This window comes from Rhipicephalus microplus, chromosome X (assembly GCF_043290135.1).
Source record: "Rhipicephalus microplus isolate Deutch F79 chromosome X, USDA_Rmic, whole genome shotgun sequence".
NCBI classification, from domain to species: domain Eukaryota; kingdom Metazoa; phylum Arthropoda; class Arachnida; order Ixodida; family Ixodidae; genus Rhipicephalus; species Rhipicephalus microplus.
This window is the reverse complement of record NC_134710.1, coordinates 242,047,393-242,065,718: the sequence shown is the minus strand read 5'-3', so window position 1 is coordinate 242,065,718 and position 18,326 is coordinate 242,047,393. Positions and strand designations below refer to the sequence as shown.

Sequence of the window (18,326 nt, the reverse complement as noted above, 5' to 3'; positions counted from 1 at the left end):
AGTAATGTATACTATATCAATGACGCTCATTGCGTCCATTATGAGGAAATATGGAATCACTGCACGGAGAAAACGCAGCGTTTAGGTGATGCCTTGAAAATTATACAGAAGAAATATAAAGATCCCGTCGTTTGAAACAGCCGTGATATAGATGGCGGGGCCTTTTAATGATGAAGCATGGTCTCTGCACAGAGAATATTTTTCGTGTGCATGCATTGACCATGTTTTGCGCCCCGAACATCACCATTCATTTCATGAATCTCTCACTGAATCCTGTCTTAATTCAGCAACAGGAAATTATTTTGTTAAAGAATATTACAAAAACGAGTGTTATTGTTGTCGAAGATATTATTTGTATGAGCAAATTACATTACACAGCCTTCGGCTTTGTCCTGGTGCTATATTTGAAACGTAACAACTTGAGGCGCTTGTCGCACGTATTTCTAGGCCGCAAAGTGTGTTAATAACGGACGTGACGATTGTGTTCGGAGTGTAGCGGCATGTAGCATTGCATATTAGAAAGCAAGAATAATTGGAAGACGACAGCATGTTTACGGTGGTCATTGTCCAACAATAATTTTGCTCAATTTTTTGTAGTTTTATTACAGAGAAGCCAGTTGTTTTAGTATTAGATATCTACATAAAAAGCGAACTGCCACTGAAAATATGAAAGAAAAGTTAAGAGAAAGAGCTAAGTAACGAAAATAATAATAATAAAAAGCCTGAGAGGCCTGATGGTGCTGCGTAAGTCGCGGGAGTATACACCGTGTTTTAAAATCGCAAAAAAAAAAAGATGTTTTGAGGGTAATATAAGGACATCTTCACAGCAAAACATATGATGCTGAATAAGGTGCCCATTTTTGCCGAGGAAATGAATTTCGCACTACACAGCTGTCGTAAAGATTGTCACTGTTTAAACGTGGGGGCACGGCGAAAACTGATTCTGACATGAACTGAAAATACGTTGCGCCGTTGCGGAGCATACTTTCAATACATATCACACGCATACTGGCAGCCTCACCACAGCAAGTCGTTACTTGTTACTACTGTGGAGTTCACCCGCAAAAAGAAAAAGGAAGATCCCATGAATAGTGGGAATCGATAATATCCGAAGCACAAATGAGCAATGTTACTATGTCACTTTACAATCAGCGCAACGTTAAGAGGCGAGGGTACGTTATAGCACTCATGATTTTCGTGACATGTATATCATGTTTGGACGTGTCCCTGACATTCGTCGTCTATTCACGTCACGTGATACGAAATTTCGTATATGTAAAGCTAGGGAAACGGCCGCAAGCGCGCTATAGGCGTAACATGTAGTCACGTCACATGACACGCATATGATGATTATCATATTTGGACGTGTCATTCACTTTCGTCGTGCATTCACGTCACGTATTACCAAATTCAGCGTATGTAAAGCTAGCAAAATGGCCATGAGCGCATCACGAGCTAGCATGTAGTCATGTTATTACATGACACGCATCTCATGATTATCATGTTTGCACCATTCACATACCTTTGTCGTCTGTTCACGGCACGTAATACAATATTTTGTATATGTGAAGCTAGCAAAACTGCCGCAAGCGCATCATGAGTGTGGCATGTAGTGATGTTGTCACATGACACGCATTTCATGGTTATCATGTTTGGACGCGTCATTTACCTTCGTCGTTCGTTCGTATCACGTAAAACCAAATTTGTTATATGTAAAGATAGCGAAACGGCTTGGAGTGCGTCATGAGCGTGGCATGTAGTCATGTTGTTACATGACACGAATCTCATGATTATCATGTTTGCACATGTCACATACTTTCGTCATCCATTCACGTGACGTAGTACTAAATTTGCTATATGTGAAGCTAGCGAAACTGCCACGAGCGCATCATGAGTGTGGCATGTAATCATGTTGTCACATGACACGCATGTCATGGTTATCATGTTTGGACGCGTCATTTACCTTCGTCGTTCGTTCGTATCACGTAAAACCAAATTTGTTATATGCGAAGGTAGCGAAACGGCCGCCAGCGCGTCATGAACGTGGCATGTAGTCATGCTGTTTATGACACGCATCTCATGATTATCATGTCTTCACCAGTCACATACCTTCGTCATTCATTTACGTCCCGTAATACCAAATTTGTTATATATGAAGATTGTGAAACGGCCGCCAGAGCGTCATGCGCGTGGCAAGTAGTAATGTTCTTACATGACACGCATCTCATGATCATCATGTCGGCTCCAGTCACATATCTTCGTCATCCATTTACGTCCCGTAATACCAAATTCGTTATACGTGACGCTTGGCGAAACGGGCACGAGCGCGTCATGAGCATGGCATGTAGTCATGTTGTTACATGATACGCATCTCCTGATTATCATGTTTGCACAAGTCACATAACTGCGTCATCCATTCACGTAACGTAATACTAAATCTGCTATATGTGAAGCTAGCGACACGGCCGCGAGCGCATCATGAGTGTGGCATGTAGTCATGTTGTCACATGACACGCATGTCAATATTATCATGCTTGGACGTGCCATTTGCCTTTGGCGTCCATTCTCGTCACTTAAAACCAAAATTGTTATATGTAAAGCTATGAAACGGCCGCGAGTGCATAATAATTGTGGCATGTAGCAATGTTGTTACGTGACACGCACGTGATGATTTTCATGTTACGGTCTGTCGCTTGTGCTCACTATGCAGTCATGTCATGCCATACTAATTTTGCGACATGTCTTGTGAACAAAACCACCGCAAGAGCTGCACGACCATGAAATGTAAATCAGGATATCCATGACGGAAATCTCATGATTTTCATGTTAAGCCTAATCACTTAGGCTCGGCATATGATCATGTTATGTCATACCAATTTTGGTATCGATACCATTTTCGAAACGGCCAGGAGAGCTAAAAGTCGTAGGGGGCTAGACAGACAGACAGACAGATAGATAGATAGATAGATAGATAGATAGATAGATAGATAGATAGATAGATAGATAGATAGATAAATAGATAGATAGATAGATAAATAGATAGATAGATAGATAGATAGATAGATAGATAGATAGATAGATAGATAGATAGATAGATAGATAGACCAATAGATAGATAGATAGATAGATAGATAGATAGATAGATAGATAGATAGATAGATAGATAGATAGATAGATAGATAGATAGATAGATAGATAGATAGATAGATAGATAGATAGATAGATAGATACGCTTAATGTGGCCGAAGTTCACTAGGAAATGCTTCACATTTAAAAAAAAAGCGATGCGGCGCTGTACTTTTGTTTATCTCGTAAAAACTGTTCGATGGCGGGGATAATAAATGCCCTCTTCGTAAATTCCCAGCGCTGCGCTTTCGCGGATAGCAGCGACCGAAGTGCATGCGTACAGGGGACGTGAAAAACGCGCGTGTGTTCGAGGTTTTTGATAATTAAGTACATTAGTAAAGGCGAGGGGCCATACGGGTTAAGCTTTAGCTCACCACTATGAATATATCCGGTTCTTTTTGATTTCCTGAATGATGCGCGTTTGATCGGGGAAATATCTAGAAGAGAGAGCCCAAGAGGCCAAGTATAAGCCGTTGACGCACTCCGAATAGCAGAGAACTTTTGGGACAAATATGATAAAACAAAAAAAATACAAAAAATACCTTAGGGAAAACAAAAACAGCCCTTCAATGGCTAAGTAGGCAGGTACTTTATCATCAAAAAAACTTTCAAGGGGATGGCTGAAAGACAAAGGTATATGCGACTGTCTCAATGAATAAATGAACGTACTTCATGGCAAGTGACCCCGTGTTCTAAATGCTTAACGCCTTCGCTAGTTTATTAATACTAGTCTTCGGGCAAACATGAACAAGAAAAACCAAAAACGAGATTGCCTTATCAAGAGCACGAAACTCAATACCGGCGTGCGCATGGTCGTTCTGAGAAGGCAGACGCAGTGGAGGCACAAATAATAACACTACCGTGACAGGAAAAGAATAAGCCATCAAGCACCTCTTAAAAACCCAAAGCACAAATAAAACGGGCGCCAAACTAAAACTGCGAATAAACTATTTCGTTAATATTGTGCAAGAGGGACCTTGGCATTAGCAGCAAACTGATTTCATTCATCCATGACGCAATTATGGAATGGAGGTGTGCATAATAATTCAGAGGGCTGAAAGTGCATATACGTGAACTAAGCTCTGCCGGAACCTTATCTCCCAACCCACCCTTTTTTTAGTGCTGATCATCTTCTTTTGAACACATTTACTATCACTAAACATCCTTATTATTGTGTGAATTTCTGGCACCTTTTAATGGCTGCTTTTAAACATGGAGCATTTGTTAGTACCACGATGTTGCGCGCCGCGCGTCGGTGACAATGTCCACCCCCCTCCCTTCATGTGCATGCTCGCGCGTCGCGTCTCGTGCCAACTGTTTGCTCCCCCCTTCTCTCTTTCTCTCGCCTCGCAAGGCCGACGCAGGCCGCATCTGTTCGTGAAAACCGACTGCTCGAGCTGCACAACCGTTCACTGGCCACCCCATATATGTAGGCACTGGATCGTACATTAGCGTTCCACCACTCCTTGATGGCAACGTTTGTCCTTCATTAAATAAATGAGAATAATAAAGACTAAATAGCAATTAAGCATTCCAAAACCAACATTCACGTGACACCCCCCTCCTTCTCTGCGACGCATTTACTCGAATTCTACCCGTGGGAAGATGCGGGTGACTATTTTTTTCATGTTTTTTTTTTCGTACGAGTAATTTTCCACTCGCGCCGACGTCCTGTGAGAGTTCGGAATGCATATGGTCCATGAAATTAGACCCCACAAAGTCACGATGACACTATGTTATTGGCAGCAATCCGTGTTGAACAGGCATGAATCTATTTGACCCTGCTTTCCAAGATTAATTAGAAAGAACAAAAAGGGAGAAATCAAATGAAATAAGCTTGATCGATAGATAGATAGATAGATAGATAGATAGATAGATAGATAGATAGATAGATAGATAGATAGATAGATAGATAGATAGATAGATAGATAGATAGATAGATAGATAGATAGATAGATAGATAGATAGATAGATAGATAAATGAAAACTTTTCCTCAGCACCAGCTGCATGGTGTCTGCCGGCTGCTTTTACTAGAGAAACGCCCAACGTCGTCATTATAATACACAAGTTTTGGGGAGCAACTCTGGTATAATAAATTTTAGAGTAGAGGTGTTACTTAAAAACTGTAGCGCTACATTAGACCAGGACAAAGAGATATGTACATGAGAGGATGGGCACTAATTAATCTTCTTGTCTTCGTCAATTGTAGCGCTACAATTTCAGTACGAACATATCACCAACTAGCCGTGCAACGTGTTTTGTTAAGTGAGGCTGTTAGTGCTAATGCAAGCAATCGAGAACACAATGTGTTTCAATGAATAAACATTTTCCAAAGTTTATACTTCAAAAAAATTCGGGGCCTGTTAGGATGTCATGCAAAGGAAACGTGCAACGTTTGAGTATCGTACAGCTTCTGGGTGTGAATTTATAAGCTATAGTGGCATGCCTGTTTAGATTTGTAACAAAAGCACTTGTATTTTTGTAACAGAAACACTCGTTCAGATAATTACAAAAGCACTCGGAGAACCAAAAAAATAGTGAAAAACGAAAGTGAAAAATGTGAAAAACGTAATTGGCTATGTGCCTAAAAACTGCGATGGCGCAGGCTGATGTGAACTTCACCTAACGCTGTCCTTGTTAGCCTCTTCTTCCGTCCGTTTTTTAGTGCACTTCAACAAAATTTTCAATTATGAACGTAATTCAACTGGCCCAATTTGCCATCTAGCTGCTTCACTTAACTAGTTGTCTTCATCGCAAGGTCGCGCGCTATATATAAATAACTCAATTGGTTTTCGCGTTTCTCTTCAAAAATGGGGTAGAGGAACTGGACAAGGCAAGTTTTTTTTTGATGTGGCTGAAGTGATTAACGTGTTGTGGGTGATAGGCGATGGATGTTTTACGCGTGCAAAGCGAAGTATAGGTTTTTGTAGTGGTGATTATTTATACAAGTGTTTCGAGTCTTCACAAATGTGTACATCGAAAACCCTGAAGAAACGTGACCTAATGTCCTGAGATAATTCAATAGACCCCAGAAATAAAGTGTTCTGGTAATTAGGCACATTTGATTAATTATGCACGGTCAAAGCATTAAAAACGTATCACCTAATTGTGAGCACCGAAAAAAACCTATTAATACAGTGTCCGAGGTCATTACACGGACATTACCCGTAATGTTGCTTCGTGTTCTGGACATTGCTGCAGCCTGTAAGCGGCATCTATTTGAAATTCAGTGGAAAGGTAGGATTTTCAATGTGACAGTGGGTCTACTGAGAACGTTTAACGTTTATAGTTAAATTACGAGCGCTTGCAAAACGTGCCCTTAAAGAGTACTTGTTTAGCCTCATTACATCTTCGTGTTCCACGAGGAATGTAGCAAACTTAGTAAGTCTCCCTGGAAACCTCGCTAAATTAAAGAAGAGAGGTTGTTTTTATTCGACGAGACTGACTAAAGCGTCATCGATTGCGTGTAATAATACTGCAAGGTAATTCGTGCGGTTGCAGTGATTACTTATGCAAGCGCTGCGGGAGCATTATAAGTATGGCATAAGAATGAGCAAAATTGTCCTGTTATACTTAGGGAACTGTAGCTACGAGTGATGTTTAAGTTGCTCAAAGCTAGTTGAACAGTACGCGTGAAATTCATGCAAGTTTCAGTGTGCACGGATTTTCTAATGTCTTAAAATTAATATGAGGACTTTAATAAATAATATGAGGAGCTCACTTTTAAATACATGTAGAAAAATGAACCATTGATCTCATAAACAGTGTGCGAACTCCGATGATATTTTATGTGCTTATATCCAGTGAAAATGCAACAACTCTGGGCAGTAAATTTTCTCTAATACAGGGCTCTACTTTTTGCAGAAATCTGTTTAAAAGTACATTTTGGCGTACGTTTTACGTGCAGAAATTAAGCGCTTATTGTGAGGCACGCAATCGTGCAGTGCTCTGGATTAATGCTGACCGCCTCGAGTTGTTCCTTATGCAAAAAAAAATCCCTGCTAGCTTTGAAAAAAAAAGTAATTGCATCCCTATACCTCAGAAAGATACGACCCTTCATATCTTCCAATTGCGGCCGATCAGCAGACAAATCAGACAAAGCTCACCTGTAAAAGTGGCTCTGAAGTGCGCCACTTGTTTGTACGTAAGACTCTCGTAATCTCTCGTAAATATCAGGCCAGCTCCGTGTAAGTTAAACGCTCCAATCATTACACTGTGCTGAACTGCGATGTCTGTTCGGGTGTGAACACAGAACACCTACCTTCAATTGTATTCATAGACGTACCACGATTTTTGCAACATAAAAAATAAACTTGAGGTCCTAAATTATATTGATATTATAATGATAATGATAATATATTGAATAATAATGACATTATATTGGCAAAATTTTCTTGTGCATAATTTTTACTATAATATTGAGTAATTTATGTCAAATTGGTCTAGCGCTTGTCTAATACAAGCTTTTGCTTTTTAATATAACTTGAAGAATGCTTAGAATGGTTGTGATTCAAAACAAAAAAGGCACTCAGTTTTTTTAAAGCTGTTATGGGCTCATAAATGTCTATATCTATACTGTGACTGCCCTAAAACATATCTTCCATCTTTTTCCCCTGCATACATAACGTAAATTGCAACGTATCACTTAATTTGCTTTAACCATGCATGTGTGATGAGCAATTACAATCAGTATATTATGAACGCGTTTCGTCGGATATGTTACAAATATAATATTTTAAGCGTGTCTTCAATAATTATTTATTATTTTGTAGGTAATATATATTCTATAGATCTCCTTTTTTCCTCGTTTTTTTTTAGAAGGTGAGCGTGCTGGTCGGCATGCATCGCTGCATTGAAGGGCATTCTGTAGGGCTACCACGTACTTTGCTTTTGCTCATAATAGATGTGTACATGATTTGGTAAAGATGTGCGGGCGAAGTACGCACATCCTGGACACATGCATGCCCGCAAATTTTTTTATATGTTCAGAGGTATTGTGCTGCATCAGGTGTTCATAGGTACGTTCTAATAGAAAGTTCGCAGGTATAACGTAGCAGGAGAAAAAAAAACAAGGCTGGGTTGATTGGTGGATCATGAGAGAAGCCTCTGCCCGGCAGTGAGCGTAGTCAGACTGATGATGATTATGACGTCATATTAGGTTAACACTAGCAAGAGGCTCTGAAGAGCTCTTCATTGAAGTCGCCAAACAGGTATTTGGCAACAATGGCGACTATTTTGTAATATTTTTCAGTTATATGTTACTGGGAACAGGCGATCACTCTCCATATCCCCTCCGTGCTCTCGATTTTTATCCAACTTTTGCCGTGGCGGTATCGGGTACATGAATGCGCGGAACTCTACTGCATCGCTCATTGCTCGTACCTGTTTCGGCACATATGACGCGCTACACTGTGAAGCTGTTGCGTAACTTGTCAGAATTGAGTTGTACTAATTCATGGTGAGGGCCACCACTGAAAAAATATTGCACTGTTGTCGCCGTGGTGTAGCACGAGGGCTCACTTGGACGCTGTTACCGCAATAAACGCGTCGGCTGTCTCACATGCACTGATGCTTTACAAAACCCAATAATTTTTATTTTTTATTTGTTTGGTACTGTCAACCCCTTGCTTGGTATCATTATAGGAAGGGTGTCAAGTAATACATATTATTCACACAATAAAGCAGTATTCAGTAGCACACAGGAACAACAGATGAATAATCATCATCAGGAAAAGAAGGAACAAACAGTAGTGACTATGCCGACTAAAATCGAGAAACAAATGCTGCAACAGAAGCTATCAATTCTCACTGCAGAAAAAACAGTCTAACACATCTTTAACGTTGACTGACGTCGTCTGCTGCACAACCAAATCAGGTAAGCTATTCCACATTTCTATTGCGTCTGTAAAAAAAGAGGTGGCGGAAAGCATTTGTTTGTGCGAAATGAGTTGAATAGCTCTGCTATTATTAAGACGATCACATTGCCTTCCAGGTGGCTTAAAATACAAATCGTTGTTTATTTTCGTTTGCCAGCTTATATTCTTAAAAAGAAATTAGAGGCGTTCTTTGCGTCTACGATCAGTCTGCATGTGGGCATCGACGTTCTAATAAAAATCGTGGAGCGTTTCTGCTAATTGTGTGACCGCTGAAAGACCGTCCCGAAACCCACGTTTGTTAGAACAAAGTAATTGATTTGACTCCAAGAAAATAGGAATGTGTTCTGCAATTACATGTTATAAAACTTTACAGGAAGCCGACATCAAGCAAACAGGTCGGCAAATATTTACTAATGCCCGGTTACCATTTTCAAAAATCGGTATTACAATCGCACTGCACCAGTCTTGCGGGAGTGATCGCGTCTTGACTGATTTCACAAATAATATTTCTAAATAAAACGAAACGAATTTAGCATATCTCTTGAGAAACTGTCGGTAGATCATCCTTTCTTCGCGTCTATCTCAAGCAGCAACTGAAAAACACCTTTACTGTTAATAATAAAGGGCTCCATTCTGGTGGTTAGGTTGATTTTGACGGATGCCTCAATCTTATATCCCTGGTCTATTTTGAAAACAAACTGCTCAAACTGCTCAATTCTTTCCTTTCTTTCACTGAAGTAACGCCAGAATTTTCATGGCGAACTCCTAAGAAAGTTAACAAGCGTTTGACCAAAAAACTTCTTTTTTGAATTTCCCAGGGCTTCCTTCAACTTCACATTTATAGCTGCTACTTCCATCGCTCTATCTTTCCTTTTTCTGAGTATTTTGAATTGCCGTTTCATATAGATAATGCTGCGTGTTATCAAAGGATTTCGTTTACCTGTTTCCTTAATGCGAGTAGGAAAATAGCGATCTACGCAATTCACAACATTGCTTTTAAATCCCTGCCACGATTGTTCTACAGATTCGAAGCCAACGGAGGAGGAAATGTTGTAGGCCTATGTGCTCAAATTCGGGTGCAGGTTAAAAAGCGCCAGGTGGTCGAAATTTTCGGAGCCCTTCATTACGGCGTCTCTCCTGTAATTTTGGAACGTTAAACCCCACAAATCATTCAGATTCCAAGCCAGATACTCACGCGAAGTCATGAAGCTGCTGTTCTAAAAAATCTAAGATTTGATTGATATGTGGGGTTCAACGTCCCAAAACCACTATATTATTATGAGAGACGCTAAAAAATTCTAAGATGAAAGTTTCAGCGGCCTTTTTAAAGTCTCTTACTTTTACCGGAAGGAACGGTTTCTTTATTTGCATGCACTAGTCTTTATGACTAAGGACAACAGTTTGTGGTTGTATATGCCATCTAAAATGTCTAGTACGTAGTCTGTTATATTTTGCGACAAGAAAACGAGGTCTAATAATGACTTCCACGAACCTGTAAGACTAGTTGGATCATGCACAATAATGTTCTTGGTCATAGCAGAAATTAATTTCCAGAAGCTTTTCAAAACTAATTGTTTCAGTCTCACCAGGAGTAATATTTTGCCAGTCAATGTGTGGCAAAATGAAGTCTCCGGCTATTATCAATCTCGTGTTCCTGTTGGCATGGTCACTCAAAAATCACTTAGCGAATCTAAAAACTGAGGCGTAGACGTAGGTGGTCTATATACTGAGGCAATAGTGTACACTATATTGATGAAAGTAATCTTACACCATACATTTTCACAAACATGACATCAGGTGGTACGGAAATTTTTACATTGATAGCAGCACCGCCACCTTGCGTATCTCTGTCCCATCTGAAAAGCTTATGCGCTGGAGGAACAATGCAATCACTGCGTATTTCATTACGCAACCACGTTTATATCAGTAGCACAGCATAGGCACTATGTACCATTACCAAATATTCTAATTACGTAAGTTTATTGACAATCATATCGAACACCTGTTGCTCGAATTAATTCCCAATCGTAAACAGAAAGAATGCATCGTTATTTTAAACGTTTACAATAGCCCCAAGAGCAAAGCAAAGTGTCGATTCCTCACTCTCTTTAAAAAGGCCCTCCATGTTGCTGGAACGCAACCTCCCTTTCGCCTGCCTGGAAAACTGCAAGTCATCTCAATTCCAAAGCCCGGCAAACCATCTAGCTTCAACAACCTAAGACCCCATTCCCTCACCCATGCGTGGGCAAGGTTATGGAACACGCCTTCCTGACACGTGTCAACACTTACTTCGAACACAACTCTATCTATCCCAACACCATTATTGGATTTCGACCTCACCTGTCAGCACAAGACACTATGCTGCAACTTTAGCACCAAGTTCTAAACGATCGTTCCCGTAACACAAAAGCTATTCTCGGACTCGACCTTAGTCAAGCTTGTGACAAAATTTCCCATGCTGCTACTCTAGAACAAGTTTGTCTCCTCCAACTGGGAGAGCGAGTCTACAATTACATTCGTGACTTCCTCTCCAACCCTATGGCCACCCTTTCGGTCGGAGATTTACGATCAGCCCTGATTCCTCTTGGCAGTGTAGGCATCCCGCAAGGGTCAGTCATCTCTCCCATGCTCTTCAACTTAGTCGTGCTTGGCCTTGCACAGCAATTACAAACAGGTTGACAACACCCACTATACTATCTACGGCGACAACATCACCATCTGGGCGTGCCAAGGTAGTGATGGTCAAGTGGAGACCGCCCTGCAGACGGCGATTGACACAGTTGAGGCCTATCTCTAAAGAACCGGGCTGTGCTGTTCACCGACTAAGTTGGAGCTGCTTCTTTACAAGCTCATTCAGTGGGGACGTCCCCCCAAACACCTACATGAGCAAAGACCCTGTGACACCATCACCCTTCCCCTTCAAAATGGCAGCCCTATCCCGCACGTCCCTAGTATCCGGGTCCTCGGTCTCACTAAATCAGTCGATGACACTAACGGCTTGGCTCTCAGCAAGATCTCCGCTCAATCTCACAACACCTTACGTCTTCTCAAACGTATATCCAACCGAAAAAGTGGTCTCAAAGAAGGGGGCCTTCTCCGCCTCGTGCAGTCTTTTGTCCTGGGTCATATCACCTACGTTGCTGCTTATCTGAACTGGTAGCGTGCAGAACAAAATAAGCTCGATACCCTCATACGAAAGGTCTACAAACAAGCACTTGGCCTCCCGCACTGCACCAGCACTGAACTTTTCAATCAACTGAGAGTTTACAACACCCTCGAAAAACTCATTGAAGCCCAACAACGCAGTCAGCTAGAACGGCTTACACTCACGAAAACGGGACATTCTGTTGATTGATTAATTTGTGGGGTTTAACATCCCCAAACCACCATTTGATTATGAGAGACGCTGTAGTGGAGGGCTCCGGAAATTTTGACCACCTGGGGTTCTTTAACGTGCACCCAAATCTGAATACACGGGCCTACAACATTTCCGCTTCCATCGGAAATGCAGCCGGCACAGCCGGGATTTGATCCCGCGACCTGCGGGTCAGCAGCCCAGTACCTTAGCCACTACACCACCGTGGCGGGGTCGGGACGTTCTATTCTCTCCACGCTTGGCTTCACGTATCATCAGCAACAGGGCCCCAAACAATCAATTCCGCATAGCATCCGCAGCTGGATCCACGCTTGTCCCATCCCTAGAAATATGCATCCTGAGTACAACAGAGCCCGGCACCAAGCTCGCGCTAGAACCATCACAAAAGTCCTTGCCCACGAACCTGGCGCCACATTTGTTGACGCCGCTCAGTATCCTCAAGGTACTCGTTTTGCAGCTGTCGTCACACGCAATGGATTCCTACGCTGTGCAACCAGCGTCACCACTTCCTCTGCCGAGGTGGCTGAAGAGGTGGCCATCGCCCTGACCACTCTAGATGCCACCTGTAACACCATCGTATGCCACTCTCGCTCAGCCGTCACTAACTTCAGCAAAGGCCGCATTTCTCCTCAAGCGCTTCGCATGCTCGGCCAGGCACCACGCTCCAAAGAAAACGTGATCACCCTGACAAGGATACCCACTCACGCGGGCCCAGTCCACCCACGCCTCCCCAACCTCATCGAGGTCACCCACTTCCTTGCGCGAGGCCTTGTCAAGCGCGCTGGAGCTACTGTAGACGAGATGGACACCAGGGACAACCTGACTACCTACAATGATCTGGTTAAGAACTTTTACATCAGACGCCGAGCCTTTCCCCTACCTCACCCCAAGCTCAACCGGGCACAGGCCACCACTTTGCGTCTACTTCAAACAAACACATATCCCTCACCTGCCCGCTTTCACCTCATATTCCCGGACGTGTACACAACCTCCCACTGCCGGTGCTGCGGCACTCACCCGGCTACACTTTGGCACATGCTGTGGGAGTGCCCAGCACAGTACAGACACACTAACGCCACGACCCTTTCGTCGAAGCTCCATGAGGCTCTGTGGAGCCCCGCTCTTTACGACCAAACCTGGGCGACCCAGCACGCCCGTGAGGCGGCGTCGAGGCAAGCCCTTGACGTCCTCTCATGGGAGGCTTAGGCCCGGTGACCGAAACCTGCTGGTTTTTTATAATAAAGTTTATTCCTCTTCCTCCTCCTATTGACGATACTACGAGCATTTTGGACAAGAATTCTTAGCTATGAGTGGGACTGGTTTTTTCAACTACCAGCAGAGCTGTTTGAGTCAAAGAAGTCATGTTGGCCATGCGCTCTCACTACTGGCGTCGCGTTAACTTTGTTATCCTTCTTGTCACTCCTGTATTGAACAAGACAGCGTTCATTTTTTTTTTTATCGTCGCAGACAAACATGCGTCCGTTTACCTTCAGTTTATCGTGCACTATTGAGATTCTCGCCCCTTTAGCTTGGTCTGGTGCCGAACGTTCCCATAATTTCTTTCTTAGTTAGAATGTCTCCTCCGAGTAGCCGTTACTGACACTAAAAGAAGTGCCCTTAAGTTTCTTGCAATTACACAATACATTCTCTTTTTAACGGTAATCTATGAATTTTATGGTTACTGCTCTTACTTTTTGTTGTCCTTGTTTACCGGCACGATGAATTCTCTCTATAAAATCAGTTCAGCATATTTGCTAAGTACTCGTTCGCAAAATAAGGCGTTAGTGTATATCACATAATTGTCCATGCCCTTCGCGGAAAATAACGCGTTGATATTGGGGCACCAGGAAGGTTGGATAATTTTTCCTGTTGCTTCAGAGTGAAAGTGGTGCCAGAGACGTTTGCAATGCCTCTTTCATCCAACTGCATGGGCTTCAGTGAACCCACCCCTCCATTCATCACGCGACTGGACACGTCAATGTTTAGGGAAAGCTTGTATGGCTTGCCCTAACAATGTACACCCTTTGTTCAAGAATGCTTCTTCTAAGTCCATTGACACTAAGCCAGTTATGAACGGTGTACAGATAAATCTGCTTGTAATGAACTTCCAGTTTACGAATTTGTCGATATAAGGAAGTTTTTCTATTCCCCGCCGTTGCTCCATAAAATCACATGTATTTGCGACCTCTATGTCACAAAGTAACAGCGGGAGACAACCTTGGTATAATGAATTTTCCCCAAAGACAATCTAGGAATTTTGCTTCGCGTTTTGTCATTTTGGTACGAGCATGCATCTTCCGCGGCTCCCGTGCCGCTGACGAAGCGCAAAGTGGCGGCGGCGGCGCGCACGGCACACCAGGCGAGAGGCGGGCAGGCGGGCCTTCATCCCACGAACCGGCGTTGCCGCCATTGTCGTCGCTGCGGGCGCATGCGCGGGTGTGCCCCGTCCCTTCACTCCAAACAAACAAACAAACAAACAAACAAACAGACAAACAAACAAACGAACAAACAAATAAATAAACAAACAAGCAAGCAAACTAACCAACAAACAAACCAACAAACAAACCAACAAACAAACAAACAAATAAACATAAAACAAAACAAACAAACAAACAAACAAAATCTTCTCTTGCGCGTTAGCAGTGCCACGCTTTTAGTTAGCGTCACATAGTGGGGCTGCGCTGCATATGGAGGCCACTTTACCTAATAGTTTTCCGTGGTATCCCTGTCTGTGTCGTTCGCTCTTCGTTTTCGACGCCATGCGCGCGTGCATAGTTTCATTGCGCGCACCTGTTGTGGCCCCTGACGACGTTGAGAGTTGCTTTTTTAAATGCGAAGCATTTCTTAGTGAACTACGGTGACTTTGCGCGTATCTATCTATCTATCTATCTATCTATCTATCTATCTATCTATCTATCTATCTATCTATCTATCTATCTATCTATCTATCTATCTATCTATCTATCTATCTATCTATCTATCTATCTATCTATCTATCTATCTATCTATCTATCTATCTAGCCGCCTACGACGTTTAGCTCTCCTGGCCGTTTCGATAATGGCATCGATGCCAAACTTAGTATGGAATAATATGACTGTATTAGGGACATATTTAACTAGTCATAACACGAAAATCATGACATGGACGTCATGAATGCCATGATTTACATATCATGGTCCTGCACCTCTTGCGGTGGTTTCGTTCACATGGCATGTTGCAAAACCGGTATGGTATGACATGAATTCATGGCGAATACAAGCGACCCACCCTAACATCAAAAACATGACATGCGTGTCATGTAAGAACATGGCTACATGCTACGCTCATGATGCGCTGGGGGCCATTTCGCTAGCTTCACTTATACCAAATTTGGTATTATGGGGCGTGAATGAATGACGAAGGTATGATACTGGTGCAAACATGATAAACATGAGATGCGTGTCATGTAACAACATGACTACATGCCACACTCATGATGCGCTCGCGGCTGTTTCGCTAGTTCTACATGTGCCAAATTTGGTATTACGTGACGTCAATGGATGACAAAGGTATGTGACTGGTGCAAACATGATAATAATAACATGCGCGTCATGTGACAGCAAGACAACATGCCACAGGGGAGGCGCCAATACATTTCGACGTGACCCGGTGCGCGTGCTCACCGGCGTTCATTTCGTCGGGTCACGCTGGTCCTGCCATATACTGACCGGCTCGCACCGCGCTGCGTTGCTTATGCATGCGCGTTTCAGCGCGTCCGGCGTCCCTCCGTCATGAAAAATGGAGACGCAGTGTTGTCCGGGAGTAACGCATCGGCGCGAAATGTAGCATGTCGCATTTCGCGCTGGTTGCCGTCGGGCGGCGTCGACGTACGCTGGTCGCGCCTGGCGTCAGACTATATAGTGCTCGCGTTTTGCTAACGTAGTGTCGCTGTGCCCAGCGTGCGTTCGCGTCAACGCTACATTGGAGTATATTGGCCCTTAATGATGCATTAGTGATGATGCAATGATGTTGGTAGTGGTCAGAAGATGAGAAAGGCACCTAATTACTGCAATCCGGTCGGCAGCACGGCGCACTGCCTAGGGGGGAGGGGGGGTAGGTGCTTGTACGCGCACGCTTATATGCTTCGGTGGGGAGAATCGCGTGCCTCTGACTTTGACAGGAACGATTGCTTGTAGTTGCCGGGCGCACAAAAATCACTTCGCTCACTGGACAGGCGTCGTTGGGAAAATAGTGCGCTTTTCAAACTCAGCGAAGTAACAACTGGGGCACTTGTTAGTTCGCACTCCTATCTGTACCTGCGATTACGTTTTGTGCCTTGTTTTTGTTTAAACAGCAAGTCAAGTGTCGAGCTGTAAACGTTGTTAGTTTGCTCTCGTTCTCTTGCGTCATTTGTGCGGGAGCAGCACGCTGCACGTTTTGATGTGCTTGCTGTTCTCAGCGTTACATTCGAAGTTGTTGCTGTAGCATTCAATGCTTCGCCCTTGCGGCGAAACTGTGATTTTTCTTAATTTCGGACAACTGTATCGTCAACATCAAGGGAATGTCAGACTAGGCGTTGATGGAAACTCCAAGACCATGGTAACGACGGATCTTCGAAGCTCGACTCGTCACGCCCTTCTGTCCTGCACTGCGAGTTCACAGGCTGGTAGCTTTTGAGATTAGCCGATAAGTTCTGGCAACACGACGTGCACGTTGAATGAAATGCAGTGAACGCGATAGCAAAAAATTGCAGTCTTATAAGAAGTAAGGCTGGCAGCTAATATCGGGGATCCGATATCACCTAACTCCTGCAAAACGCTAGTGTGAGCAAATAAAGCCACTCCAGAGAAAAGTGCTCTTTTCAAACAGTCCCTTCGCGTTGAAACCGCACTGATACTCGCCGAGATAGCAAGCGCGCCAGCGATCACGACAGCGCTTGAAATCAAAGCTCATTATTGTTAGTCGAGCGATCCCCTCTCCGCGTTCCAGGTGGTCGAAATTTCCGGAGCCCTCCACTACGGCGTCTCTCATAATCATATGGTGGTTTCGGCACGTTAAACCCAACAAATCAATCAATCAATAAACCTCCCCGCGTTGTTTCATGCTCGCTCAAGACGGGTGGTCTACTTTCTGTTTGAGCATTCGATGGCAGTTCTAACACACGCGAGATGCTATCTTATGCACTTTCTAGGCGATAGAGATGGGCCGACTCATTTGATCTCTGCTTCAGCAGCGCTCACGCGCTTTTACGTGCTCGTGAAAGTTACGATGCGCAAGGGCATGTTATCAATTTGGACTTGTTACGGAACAAGGTGGCGACGACAAAAGTCCACCGAAATTGACCATATAATTACTATCGCAATAATAACGCAGGTTTTGTACTGTAAAATAAGTGTTTTGAATTAGCTCTGCCTTTGGCCCCCCGTTCGCTTAACTTACGCGTTTAATTTCCAAATTTTCGTACTGCACTTTCATATAACAAAATTGTCTTTATAACAAAATTTTTCTGGAATTCATCAGTTTCGTTATATCCAGGTTTAGGTGTATATACGTAGCTCACCGTTAGTTATATGGATATGAGTGGCGTAGCCCAGTTGGCGAATGCAGTGCGCTGAGAAGAGAGGGATCACTGGCTCGAATTTCCCTTGGGGGTCTTTGAATTATTTTTTGTGCATTTTATAAGTATGTACAAACATTCAAATCCGGGACATGACTTCGACGGTGAAACTCAGCCGAGTGCGCTCATATAATTGCTATCGCAATAAAAAAGAACCTTCTGTGCACCAAAACAAGTAACAATATTATATACGTTCTTTATTGTTTTATTTACAGAACAAAGAACCACCGGCAGCTACTATGGGGAATGGCGCGAGTGGTTCAAAGTTCCATTTTCACCTGGTTAAACTGGACAGATGATGCCATCTAGCGGAACCCAGTTGAACCAAGCGTGCTCGCGATCTGGGAGGC

The 18,326-nt window shown here is 43.2% G+C and overlaps 1 protein-coding gene across 1 annotated transcript in view; it reads right to left on the bottom strand.

The window, feature by feature from the left end:
- The window catches only part of LOC142776033 (sushi, von Willebrand factor type A, EGF and pentraxin domain-containing protein 1-like), a 496,230-nt gene that overhangs the window by 129,142 nt on the left and 348,762 nt on the right, over positions 1–18,326 (bottom strand). The window lies entirely within an intron of this gene.